Source organism: Podarcis vaucheri (genome assembly GCF_965113315.1).
Source record: "Podarcis vaucheri genome assembly, chromosome: 1".
Classification (NCBI taxonomy): Eukaryota; Metazoa; Chordata; class Lepidosauria; order Squamata; family Lacertidae; genus Podarcis; species Podarcis vaucheri.
The window spans coordinates 78578714-78591664 of NC_138759.1; the positions used below are offsets into that span (position 1 = coordinate 78578714).

Sequence of the window (12951 nt, forward strand, 5' to 3'; positions counted from 1 at the left end):
CTCTACGCATCACCCCAAAATCCTAACCACCACAACCCCCTCCACCACCACAGAATCCACTGCGACTAGCACACCAACCCCAACAACCACCACAGCACCCGTGCCCCCCTCCACACCGTCTCCTCCCACGCCGTCCACCACAACCACCACCACCTCGCCCACAACCGTTACCTCCACTTCCACCAGCACTCCAGTACCCACTGCCACAACTCTCACGACTGCTCCGCCTACCAGCACAGAAACGCCCAGCACTCCGGCCACCACAACTCCTGCAACCACCACCGTCCCAGTTACCACGGGTAAGTCTCCTTGGTCGCTCTGCAGCAGCATCTTACAAGTCTTTCAGGCACCCTCTCTTGCCAAAGGGGCAGAGGGATTCCCACCTCCAGGTCCCACGTAAGCCAGCCCTCCAAAAAGGGCGAGACTCGTCTGGCTCAGTCATCCGGGAACCTGTTCCTCATGTCCTCGTGTGGCGCCCTGGGCAACCCAAAATCCCAGCCGTGACGGGAGCCCGCCTTTTCCCTCTCCCACCGCCACCTATGTGAGTTTGCTCTTTTGTGTTCCAGAAACACCAAAAACCACCACTTCTGTTCCACCACCGGTGCCTACAGGTAAGGGCGCTGAGCCTGCCGAAGGAGCTCTGCTTCTCTCCTTCTCTCCTTCCCCCGTTCCCACGTGTGGTCGCCCCGCTTTCACTTGCTTTCTTTCTCCTTTGCAGTCACCACACCTTCGACAACCAGACCGCCAAGCAGCACGCCGAAAACTACGCCAACCACCTCTCCCTCCACCACATCCAGAACCACTGCATCAACTCAGACGGCAACCACCAACACGCCAAAGACCACTGCAACAGCCTCCACACCATCCACCTCTACGCATCACCCCAAAATCCTAACCACCACAACCCCCTCCACCACCACAGAATCCACTGCGACTAGCACACCGACCCCGACAACCACCACAGCACCCGTGCCCCCCTCCACACCGTCTCCTCCCACGCCGTCCACCACAACCACCACCACCTCGCCCACAACCGTTACCTCCACTTCCACCAGCACTCCAGTACCCACTGCCACAACTCTCACGACTGCTCCCCCTACCAGCACAGAAACGCCCAGCACTCCGGCCACCACAACTCCTGCAACCACCACCGTCCCAGTTACCACGGGTAAGTCTCCTTGGTCGCTCTGCAGCAGCATCTTACAAGTCTTTCAGGCGCCCTCTCTTGCCAAAGGGGCAGAGGGATTCCCACCTCCAGGTCCCACGTAAGCCAGCCCTCCAAAAAGGGCGAGACTCGTCTGGCTCAGTCATCCGGGAACCTGTTCCTCATGTCCTCGTGTGGCGCCCTGGGCAACCCAAAATCCCAGCCGTGACGGGAGCCCGCCTTTTCCCTCTCCCACCGCCACCTATGTGACTTTCCTCTTTTGTGTTCCAGAAACACCAAAAACCACCACTTCTGTTCCACCACCGGTGCCTACAGGTAAGGGCGCTGAGCCTGCCGAAGGAGCTCTGCTTCTCTCCTTCTCTCCTTCCCCCGTTCCCACGTGTGGTCGCCCCGCTTTCACTTGCTTTCTTTCTCCTTTGCAGTCACCACACCTTCGACAACCAGACCGCCAAGCAGCACGCCGAAAACTACGCCAACCACCTCTCCCTCCACCACATCCAGAACCACTGCATCAACTCAGACGGCAACCACCAACACGCCAAAGACCACTGCAACAGCCTCCACACCATCCACCTCTACGCATCACCCCAAAATCCTAACCACCACAACCCCCTCCACCACCACAGAATCCACTGCGACTAGCACACCGACCCCGACAACCACCACAGCACCCGTGCCCCCCTCCACACCGTCTCCTCCCACGCCGTCCACCACAACCACCACCACCTCGCCCACAACCGTTACCTCCACTTCCACCAGCACTCCAGTACCCACTGCCACAACTCTCACGACTGCTCCCCCTACCAGCACAGAAACGCCCAGCACTCCGGCCACCACAACTCCTGCAACCACCACCGTCCCAGTTACCACGGGTAAGTCTCCTTGGTCGCTCTGCAGCAGCATCTTACAAGTCTTTCAGGCGCCCTCTCTTGCCAAAGGGGCAGAGGGATTCCCACCTCCAGGTCCCACGTAAGCCAGCCCTCCAAAAAGGGCGAGACTCGTCTGGCTCAGTCATCCGGGAACCTGTTCCTCATGTCCTCGTGTGGCGCCCTGGGCAACCCAAAATCCCAGCCGTGACGGGAGCCCGCCTTTTCCCTCTCCCACCGCCACCTATGTGACTTTGCTCTTTTGTGTTCCAGAAACACCAAAAACCACCACTTCTGTTCCACCACCGGTGCCTACAGGTAAGGGCTCTGAGCCTGCCGAAGGAGCTCTGCTTCTCTCCTTCTCTCCTTCCCACGTTCCCACGTGTGGTCGTCCCCCTTTCACTTGCTTTCTTTCTCCTTTGCAGTCACCACACGTTCGACAACCAAACCGCCAAGCAGCACGCCGAAAACCACGCCAACCACCTCTCCCTCCACCACATCCAGAACCACTGCATCAACTGAGACGGCAACCACCAACACGCCAAAGACCACTGCAACAGCCTCCACACCATCCACCTCTACGCATCACCCCAAAATCCTAACCACCACAACCCCCTCCACCACCACAGAATCCACTGCGACTAGCACACCAACCCCGACAACCACCACAGCACCCGTGCCCCCCTCCACACCGTCTCCTCCCACGCCGTCCACCACAACCACCACCACCTCGCCCACAACCGTTACCTCCACTTCCACCAGCACTCCAGTATCCACTGCCACAAGTCTCACGACTGCTCCCCCTACCAGCACAGAAACGCCCAGCACTCCGGCCACCACAACTCCTGCAACCACCACCGTCCCAGTTACCACGGGTAAGTCTCCTTGGTCGCTCTGCAGCAGCATCTTACAAGTCTTTCAGGCACCATCTCTTGCCAAAGGGGCAGAGGGATTCCCACCTCCAGGTCCCATGTAAGCCAGCCCTCCAAAAAGGGCGAGACTCGTCTGGCTCAGTCATCCGGGAACCTGTTCCTCATGTCCTCGTGTGGCGCCCTGGGCAACCCAAAATCCCAGCCGTGACGGGAGCCCGCCTTTTTCCTTTCCCACCGCCACCTATGTGACTTTGCTCTTTTGTGTTCCAGAAACACCAAAAACCACCACTTCTGTTCCACCACCGGTGCCTACAGGTAAGGGCGCTGAGCCTGCCGAAGGAGCTCTGCTTCTCTCCTTCTCTCCTTCTCTCCTTCCCCCGTTCCCACGTGTGGTCGCCCCCCTTTCACTTACTTTCTTTCTCCTTTGCAGTCACCACACCTTCGACAACCAGACCCGCAAGCAGCACGCCGAAAACCACGCCAACCACCTCTCCCTCCACCACATCCAGAACCACTGCATCAACTGAGACGGCAACCACCAACACGCCAAAGACCACTGCAACAGCCTCCACACCATCCACCTCTACGCATCACCCCAAAATCCTAACCACCACAACCCCCTCCACCACCACAGAATCCACTGCGACAAGCACACCAACCCCAACAACCACCACAGCACCCGTGCCCCCCTCCACACCGTCTCCTCCCACGCCGTCCACCACAACCACCACCACCTCGCCCACAACCGTTACCTCCACTTCCACCAGCACTCCAGTACCCACTGCCACAACTCTCACGACTGCTCCCCCTACCAGCACAGAAACGCCCAGCACTCCGGCCACCACAACTCCTGCAACCACCACCGTCCCAGTTACCACGGGTAAGTCTCCTTGGTCGCTCTGCAGCAGCATCTTACAAGTCTTTCAGGCGCCCTCTCTTGCCAAAGGGGCAGAGGGATTCCCACCTCCAGGTCCCACGTAAGCCAGCCCTCCAAAAAGGGCGAGACTCGTCTGGCTCAGTCATCCGGGAACCTGTTCCTCATGGCCTCGTGTGGCGCCCTGGGCAACCCAAAATCCCAGCCGTGACGGGAGCCCGCCTTTTCCCTCTCCCACCGCCACCTATGTGACTTTCCTCTTTTGTGTTCCAGAAACACCAAAAACCACCACTTCTGTTCCACCACCGGTGCCTACAGGTAAGGGCGCTGAGCCTGCCGAAGGAGCTCTGCTTCTCTCCTTCTCTCCTTCCCCCGTTCCCACGTGTGGTCGCCCCGCTTTCACTTGCTTTCTTTCTCCTTTGCAGTCACCACACCTTCGACAACCAGACCGCCAAGCAGCACGCCGAAAACTACGCCAACCACCTCTCCCTCCACCACATCCAGAACCACTGCATCAACTCAGACGGCAACCACCAACACGCCAAAGACCACTGCAACAGCCTCCACACCATCCACCTCTACGCATCACCCCAAAATCCTAACCACCACAACCCCCTCCACCACCACAGAATCCACTGCGACTAGCACACCGACCCCGACAACCACCACAGCACCCGTGCCCCCCTCCACACCGTCTCCTCCCACGCCGTCCACCACAACCACCACCACCTCGCCCACAACCGTTACCTCCACTTCCACCAGCACTCCAGTACCCACTGCCACAACTCTCACGACTGCTCCCCCTACCAGCACAGAAACGCCCAGCACTCCGGCCACCACAACTCCTGCAACCACCACCGTCCCAGTTACCACGGGTAAGTCTCCTTGGTCGCTCTGCAGCAGCATCTTACAAGTCTTTCAGGCGCCCTCTCTTGCCAAAGGGGCAGAGGGATTCCCACCTCCAGGTCCCACGTAAGCCAGCCCTCCAAAAAGGGCGAGACTCGTCTGGCTCAGTCATCCGGGAACCTGTTCCTCATGTCCTCGTGTGGCGCCCTGGGCAACCCAAAATCCCAGCCGTGACGGGAGCCCGCCTTTTCCCTCTCCCACCGCCACCTATGTGACTTTGCTCTTTTGTGTTCCAGAAACACCAAAAACCACCACTTCTGTTCCAGCACCGGTGCCTACAGGTAAGGGCGCTGAGCCTGCCGAAGGAGCTCTGCTTCTCTCCTTCTCTCCTTCTCTCATTCCCCCGTTCCCACGTGTGGTCGCCCCCCTTTCACTTGCTTTCTTTCTCCTTTGCAGTCACCACACCTTCGACAACCAGACCGCCAAGCAGCACGCCGAAAACCACGCCAACCACGTCTCCTTCTACTACATCCAGAGCCACTTTATCAACACAAACCTCCGCAACTAACACACCAAAGACCTCTCCAACTAGTTTGATTTCTACGGCGTCAAGCATGACAACACATTCTACCATAGAAACATCCTCTACTTCAATTCCATTTACATCTACTCTTTCTACTACTCCCATTATTCCGGTCACAAGCAGTACTCCATTGTCATCCAGTACTAATATCATTAGTATTCCAGTAACTACCCGAACTAGTACTTTGAGTAGTAGTACTCAGTCTTTGAAGACAACCTCCACATCATATACCTCAACTGTATCTCCTGGTGAGCTTCTATTTCGAGGAAATGTTTTTTGGCTTAAATGTGGTTTTTGTATTTCTCGAACATTTACGTTGACTTTAGTCACTACATCATCATTTTGGATTTTTGTTCTAGATTCCCTCTGCTTCTTTACCATCTGTGCAGATCCACCCCATTTTTTTAACTTTTAGTATCATACAGGATAAATATCTTTTCACAGGTCACACTTTTCACAGTATTCTGTGGTACTCCTCATTCAACAATGTTTATAGTTTCTTCTTTTAGGATTAATGCTATACTTTCTTTTTAGTTCATTTCTATTTTATTTTTCCTTTTGATCCAGTTTGTTCCCTTTTTTACATTTTTTTACAAATACCTAGGTAGCTGCCTGTTTAGTTCTACATCTTTTTAGAAGGCACAATCTAACACAATATGTTCCTGGAAAAGGAAAGTGCAAAGCAATATTTGTTCTCCATTATGTACACTAGAACTGTCATCTTATATGAATCAACACAGAGATATAAATTAAATGGGCCTTATTCCCCTGTATCTGTGTAGAACTGCAGCCTAAAGATCCTTGTAGGGGAAAGCATTTGAACAGCTCTGTCCCCATCCAACAGCCAGATCACTTGATTTTCAAACTCATATATTAAAAGAAGGAAAACTTTGGTCTCAAGATATTTGATGGTTGGTGACTTTGGATGCAATCCTGAATTCGCAGAATGAACAACTTATTTTCTTTAAATGGACTCAGGATTTTACCCATATTATTTTGTTTATGCATGCGTTTGTGTTCAGATATTTTGCTTTTATTTTTTCAGTTACAGGCAGCACCCCTAAAATAACAACTACCACCACAACTTCAAATCATAGGTTACCTAAACTAAATAAATGGTCAAAATGTATATAAAAAAATCTCCAGTAGCACCTTAAAGACCAACTAAGTTTGGTCTTGCTATAAGCTTTTGTGTGCATGCACACTTCTTCAGATTTCATGCATGCACACAAAAGCTTATACCAAGAACAAACTTAGTTGGTCTCTAAGGTGCTACTGGAGAATTTTTAAAATTTTTAATACATTTTGACTGCGTCAGACCAACACAGCTACCTACCTAAATAAATGGTCTAAGTGAAAGTGGTTGCCTTCCCAAGGCTATAGTCACCTGCATACGTTTCAATGGGAATAAGCCCATTGAAACCATTGGCACCTTGTTCCAAGAAAAGTATGCTTAGACATGGGTTGAAGTACAGGTAAGTTCTTTGACTTGCGAGCTACCCTTTCACATATGTCAAAATGTTTTAAATGTTCTTTAACAATAAAAATCAAATTACTTCATTTATAATGGTTAAAATAACTGATTTCACAAAATTGTCACCATACATGGATTTACAAACAGCATTAAGGAAGGCCATATACCTGCTCCCATAAGCATGAAAACCTAAAGTAGTACAGACTCTAAAAGAACCATAGCACTCAGCTGAGACTGAACAGGGGATACAACTAATAAAGAAATGTATTATCCCTTTTCACTGGATTCAATATCAGCAGTTTCCAGATGACAGAAAATACCAATCATCTATATTGCCATAAGATGATTCATCACATTTCCAGTGCTGCTTGTATATTAACTGTTTTATTTCATGTCTTTCAGGGAAGTGTGAATCTGTTGAATATGAAGATCAAGTGGTTTACAAGGGTTGTGTTGCAAATGTCACTTTGACTCGCTGCGAAGGAATGTGTCCAACATCATCAAGGTGAGTATGAATCGGTGTCAATTTGGCCAGCCACTATGACTTTTGTCTTATTACATAATCAAAAGTAATAATCTGTAAATATTACCAAAGTCAATTATTTCCACTGCTGTACAGCAGCTAGATATTATATAGTACATTGCATTTCATTATCCTATATTGCATTTCTTTTTAAAGATATAGTATATAACTTGCTTTAACCTAGTGAATGATCGGATCTGGTACTAATATTCCCAGTTATGGTTCTGCCATTCCTGTCCCAAAATCAAATCCTACAGAGGTACAGTTCACATTATTGTTTATTGATTTAAAAGATGTGGGACCTCCATTTAAGAAGTCCTGTTTGTGAACGATTCGGTTTACGAACTCCACAAAACCGGAAGTAATGTTCCAGTTTGCGAACTTTACCTTAGTCTGTGAACGGAAGCTGAATGGTAGAAGGGCACTGGTGGCAGGAGGCCTCATTAGGGAAAGTGCGCCTCAGTTTAAGAATGGTTTCGGTTTAAACATGGACTTCCGGAACAGTTTGTAAACCGAGGTACCACTGTACCACCTTTCATCAACAAATCCCAGCATAATTTACAACTTGTTAAAACAATCTGGTATCAATAAATATTATAAAAACCACAAAGCAGTACAATGGTGCTTGCAATAGCAGGATGGGGGGCAATAGTATTCTGTTCAACATCTCTTGCTCTTGGTAATTTCTGAGATACTCCAGATCTATAGTTTTGTATCTTCAGGGTTTTGCTGCTGAACAGGGGTGGGGTGACATACCCTCATGGGTGAACTTCTGGGGAGCCACATGTGGATGATAGGTGGGGCCAAGGCCCAAAATGGGCAGCTTCAAAGCCACACACACAAACACAGAAATCCATACATACACACTGTAGGACCTTCTCCCAGATGAAGTGTATTTTTATCCCCAACCGCTCCACTGTGCTGCCCCTCACCCACCTGGCAAGTGGAAATGCTGCTGCTGTTGGGAGGTGAGGAACATGGCGTTCCCCCCTCCTCATTGGCTACTCCTGAGAATGGCAGGGAGCGAGGCTAACTTGTGCAACCCCCTCACATAATAAAACATCAAACATTAAAAACAGTTGGCAGTTCTTGCAGGTTTATTGGGGTGTCATATGAGCCAATTGCACATTTTTAGATGTTTTATTATGCTTTTATATTTTGCTGGAGGCCATCCAGCCAGATGGGCAGGGTATTATTATTATTATTATTATTATTATTATTATTATTCCTCTCTTTCACAGGCTAAATGTTGCCAAGATGATGGTACACACAGAGTGTGGGTGCTGCATGCCACTCACACTCTACAAGAAGGAGCTGACGATGCCTTGTCCAGACCCAGAGAACCCACATATGCCACTTGTTACAGAAATCATCCTATTTGGTGGCTGCGTATGCAACTACAATGGATGTACACACGAGGCAGACTCAGCTTCCTCAACCGTACAGGGATTGTTTAGAAAATAATGATCGGTTATTACCTACTTTGCAAAAAGACATTTGACACTCAACATCCCTTCGTTCATATGGATTTCTCCAAGCTTTGGGAAGGCAGGCAGAGTATACTTCCAAGAAGGCTGGTACTGATAACATCCTTGGCTAATTTATTCATCATTTCGGATGGAATAAATATCTGCCTTGCTCTGAAAGTTTCCACCAAGCAACGTCTACCGGACTATGTATTGTAAAATAGTTAAATAGGTTTAATAAAGAGTTTAGTTGGTCATTCTCATTTTCAGTGGCGAGTAATTAATGAGCATACTCCTGTATATCGGCATTCCCTAATCTGATGGCCAAAAGTCAGGGATGTTGGGAGTTGTAGTCTAAAACAGCTGGGTGGTATCAAGCTGCTGTTTGCTACTAAGCAAACTCATTCTTTGAGCATGCATCTTCCATAGCCAAAACAGCACCATCCCTACACAAGAGAGAGAGGTATCATCAGGTTCAGGGAAGTACAAAGCAGCTATAGAAAAAATGTAGGCAGTGCTGAGGAGACCTTAAAAATACCTCCGTAAAGACTGAGCATGTTCAGTCAACATGGAATGCTGACTGATGGGTTGTGCATAAATCTGGAGGGGAGCGAGTAATGGAACAAACTATTCTTAAAAAGGGCACAGCAGCTGGTTGGCTGGAAACAGGAGCATGCCACACTGCACCATTTTTCTGAAGGTGCTACTGAATCTTTGGAATGTTCATCTCTGCCATAATGCCAGTTTCTCTAACAAACACTCAATAGACACTATTAAGTGGCAAAAATAGAAAAAGCAGTCAGGTTCAGAGGAGGAGAACAAGTATGGCTTCGAAGGCTACGTGAAGATGCATGCCGATGGAGAAAGGGCATGCAAAGTGGGTGGGGAGATATAGATAGATAGATAGATAGATAGATAGATAGATAGATAGATAGATTATTTATTTAACCACCCCTCCTCCCAAGATCCCATGGCGGTTCACAACATAAAATTACAAAATGAGAATACAAAATACATAACCAATAACTCCCCTTCACACAAACACAATTAAAAATCCATAGACTGTTAATCAGCTGAACACCCAGTACTGAAAGATATGTAATGAAGGTGCTTTATAGGTCCAAACCAGCACTTTGAATTGGGCCTGGAAATTAATTGGTAGCCAGTACAGTTGGGCCAGGATCGGTGTAATATTCTCAAACAGTCTAGCTCCAGTGAACAACCTGGCCACTGAATTCTGCACCAGCTGAAGTTTCTGAACTGTCTTCAGAGGCAGCCCTGCGCATAATTTGCTTCAGTTTTTGGCTCTCATCCAGTCCATTACTGAGGCAAGTCCAGCACATCCATTGCCTCATCTGCAAAGAAGTAGAGAGCTGTGTGTCATCAGCATATTACTGACAACATATTCCCAAACTCCAGATAACCACACTCAGCAGTTTCATGTAGATGTTAAACAGCATAGGGGATAAAATCAAACCCTGAGGAACCCCACATTGAAGGCTCCATGGGGCCGAAGAGCACTCCCTAAGCATCACCCTCTGGAAACAACTATCCAGGTATGAATGATTACATATGAATGCACTCCTATGGGATATTGTGGAAGTGTGTAATGTTAGGATAGCAATTCATGCAGGTCATGAATTAAGTGGAGGCACTTGGCTCATACCTTATCACAACAGATAAACAGATTAGGCTAAGATGCTTGTCCTAGATTTTAAGGGGCTTTGGCCTTAAGTGCAGATTGGTTCAGATGAAGTTGTGTATAAGGTTTCAGCACTTTATAAGAAATGGTTTCGTGCTTACATTTGCTTAAAGGCATATATTTCTCCCTCACAGTTTTCAGTGTGTTTGATGAATTAGCCATAAAAAGTGTTCAATAGATTGCCAATAAAGTCAGGATGCATCAAAACACGAATGGTGTCCCCATATTATTTTATAGAGGTGGGGATAGAGGAGCAACTCTAAACTTGTGCTTTCTTGATCAAGGGCCAATATTCCAAGTCACGCATACAGAGTGATTGTTTGGCAAGCTGAAAGCAGCCTACCTCTCAATATCTTCCATAGAGGTCCATGCCGGGGCTGATTCCATGCTGTGTTTATTTCACTGTGTTAACCTAAACCTAAGTGAAAGTTTCAGGAAGTTAGGGGTGAAAGCAGAATAAACTAATCTTAACAAAGAGCAATAATATTACCACCTTTACAAAATTGGAAGCTGCCCAGCATACCTGTGGATTTGGGGTGGGATTGCCTAAAGTTGCCTTCAAAATGACCAGATCATACAGTGGTGAAAGAAAATGTGCCACAAAAGACCCCTCATAAAACGAGAACCAGCTCCTGGGCAAGTTGTGACATTAACGGCTGTATCTATGGAAGATCCCAGGTTCAATGCATGGCCTCTCCAGGTAAGGGTGGGAGAGAGAGCACCTGCCAGGTAGTGTGTACAGCAGACCAATCAGCTAGATAAAGCAATGGCTGGACTCTGGATAAGGCAGCTTCCTATGCTCATATTGAACAAGGCAAATGTTTTGCAATCTTAGCAGTGAGACACAAGAGCTGTACTGTTATGGGCAATGACCTCTTCCAAATCACATACATTTACACGTGGCTAATAAATGCACACAGAGTACTATTGATCCAAGAAAATCTGTATACAGTGGTGCCTCGCAAGACGAAATTAATCCGTTCCGCGAGTCTCTTCGTCTAGCGGTTTTTTCGTCTTGCGAAGTAACCCTATTAGCGGCTTAGCGGATTAGCGCTATTAGCGGGTTAGCGGCTATTAAAGGCTTAGCGGCTATTAAAGGCTTAGCGGCTTAGCGGCTAAAAGGCTATTAGCGGCTTAGCGGCTTAGAAAAAGGGGGGAAGCGGGGGGGAAATCGGAACACTCACAAGACGTTTTCGTCTTGCAAAGCAAGCCCATAGGGAAAATCGTCTTGCGAAGCAGCTCAAAAACGGAAAACCCTTTTGTCTAGCGGGTTTTCCGTCTTGCGAGGCATTCGTCTTGCGGGGCACCACTGTACAGTGGTACCTTGGGTTACATACACTTCAGGTTACATACGCTTCAAGTTACAGATTCTGCTAACCCAGAAATATTACCTCAAGTTAAGAACTTTGCTTCAGGCTGAGAAGAGAAATCATGTTCCAGCGGCGCGGCGGCAGCAAGAGGCCCCATTAGCTAAAGTGGTGCTTCAGGTTAAGAACAGTTTCAGGTTAAGAACGGACCTCTGGAACGAATTAAGTACTTAACCCAAGGTACCACTGTACAGTATTTGGTTGATACAGAGAGGGCTGAGATCACCTGCAGTGTGTTAACGTTCATCTTTCCTTAAAATGCTTCATGCATCTTACCTTTTCTCATTTTAATAATAAATAATTTATTATTTATACCCCACCCATCTGGCTGGGCTTCCCCAGCCACTCTGGGCGGCTCCCGACAGATTAAAAACATGGTAAAACATCAAACATTAAAAACTTCCCTAAACAGGGCTGCCTTCAGATGTCTTCTAAACGTCAGATAGTTGTTTATTTCCTTGACAGCTGGTGGGAGGGCATTCCACAGGGAGGGCACCACTACCGAGAAGGCCCTCTGCCTGGTTCCCTGTAACTTCGCTTCTCGCAGTGAGGGAACCCCCAGAAGGCCCTCAGCGCTGGACCTCAGTGTCCGGGCTGAACGATGGAGGTGGAGACACTCCTTCATTTTAAAAGCCAACTCCACTATGACACACTTTAAAGCCTATAGGCAATGCCACTACCCAAGTGATAATATCACCATAACAAACCAAAAGGGGCATCTTAAGCTTGTGTGAGAAGGACAGGACATGAGACACATACTTTTGCTAGAATAGAACAAGGGGAAGGAAGATCAGTTAGGATTGACTATGGAATCAATTTTCTATGCTGAGAAAGTATTTATAAACAAACATCTTCAGGTGGCAAACCAAGGGAACTACTCCTAACCAAGGCTGCTTGAAAGTCCTCAGTAAGGCCTGAAATTATACTGCTCCTGAGGGCCTTTTTCTGCCGGAACTCTCTGGAACTCAGTTCTGACACCTCTCAGGTGGACGCCATTGCTATTCTAAGAGAACGAAGGAGGCGTTCATGGTGAGTTCTGGCACCTTTTTCTAGAAAAATAGCACTGCTGCTCCTTTAATTCTTAACCCTACTTTTTAGCTTCACTTCCTGCTTCCTGTTTGGCCCTTCATTCAGTACAGTGGCACCTCGGGTTAATAACTTAATTTGTTTTGGAGGTCCGTTCTTAACCTGAAACTGATCCTGAGGTACCACT

The 12951-nt window shown here is 48.3% G+C and overlaps 2 long non-coding RNA genes across 3 annotated transcripts; one reads left to right on the forward strand and one right to left on the reverse strand.

Moving 5' to 3' along the window:
* The first annotated feature begins 5119 nt into the window (after positions 1-5119).
* LOC309520552 lies at positions 5120-8932 on the forward strand. The gene is made up of 3 exons (XR_014214268.1): positions 5120-5454; positions 7083-7185; positions 8445-8932. It is a non-coding gene; the product is annotated as an uncharacterized lncRNA (long non-coding RNA).
* A 98-nt stretch (positions 8933-9030) lies between these two features.
* On the reverse strand, positions 9031-12907 carry LOC309520553. Of its 2 annotated transcripts, none has more exons than XR_014214269.1 (3): positions 12624-12907; positions 10715-10789; positions 9031-9115 (listed from the first exon to the last, which is right to left on the reverse strand). It is a non-coding gene; the product is annotated as an uncharacterized lncRNA (long non-coding RNA). The 2 variants fall into 2 exon arrangements; XR_014214270.1 differs by lacking the exon at positions 9031-9115 and adding an exon at positions 9610-10024.
* Positions 12908-12951: the final 44 nt, after the last annotated feature.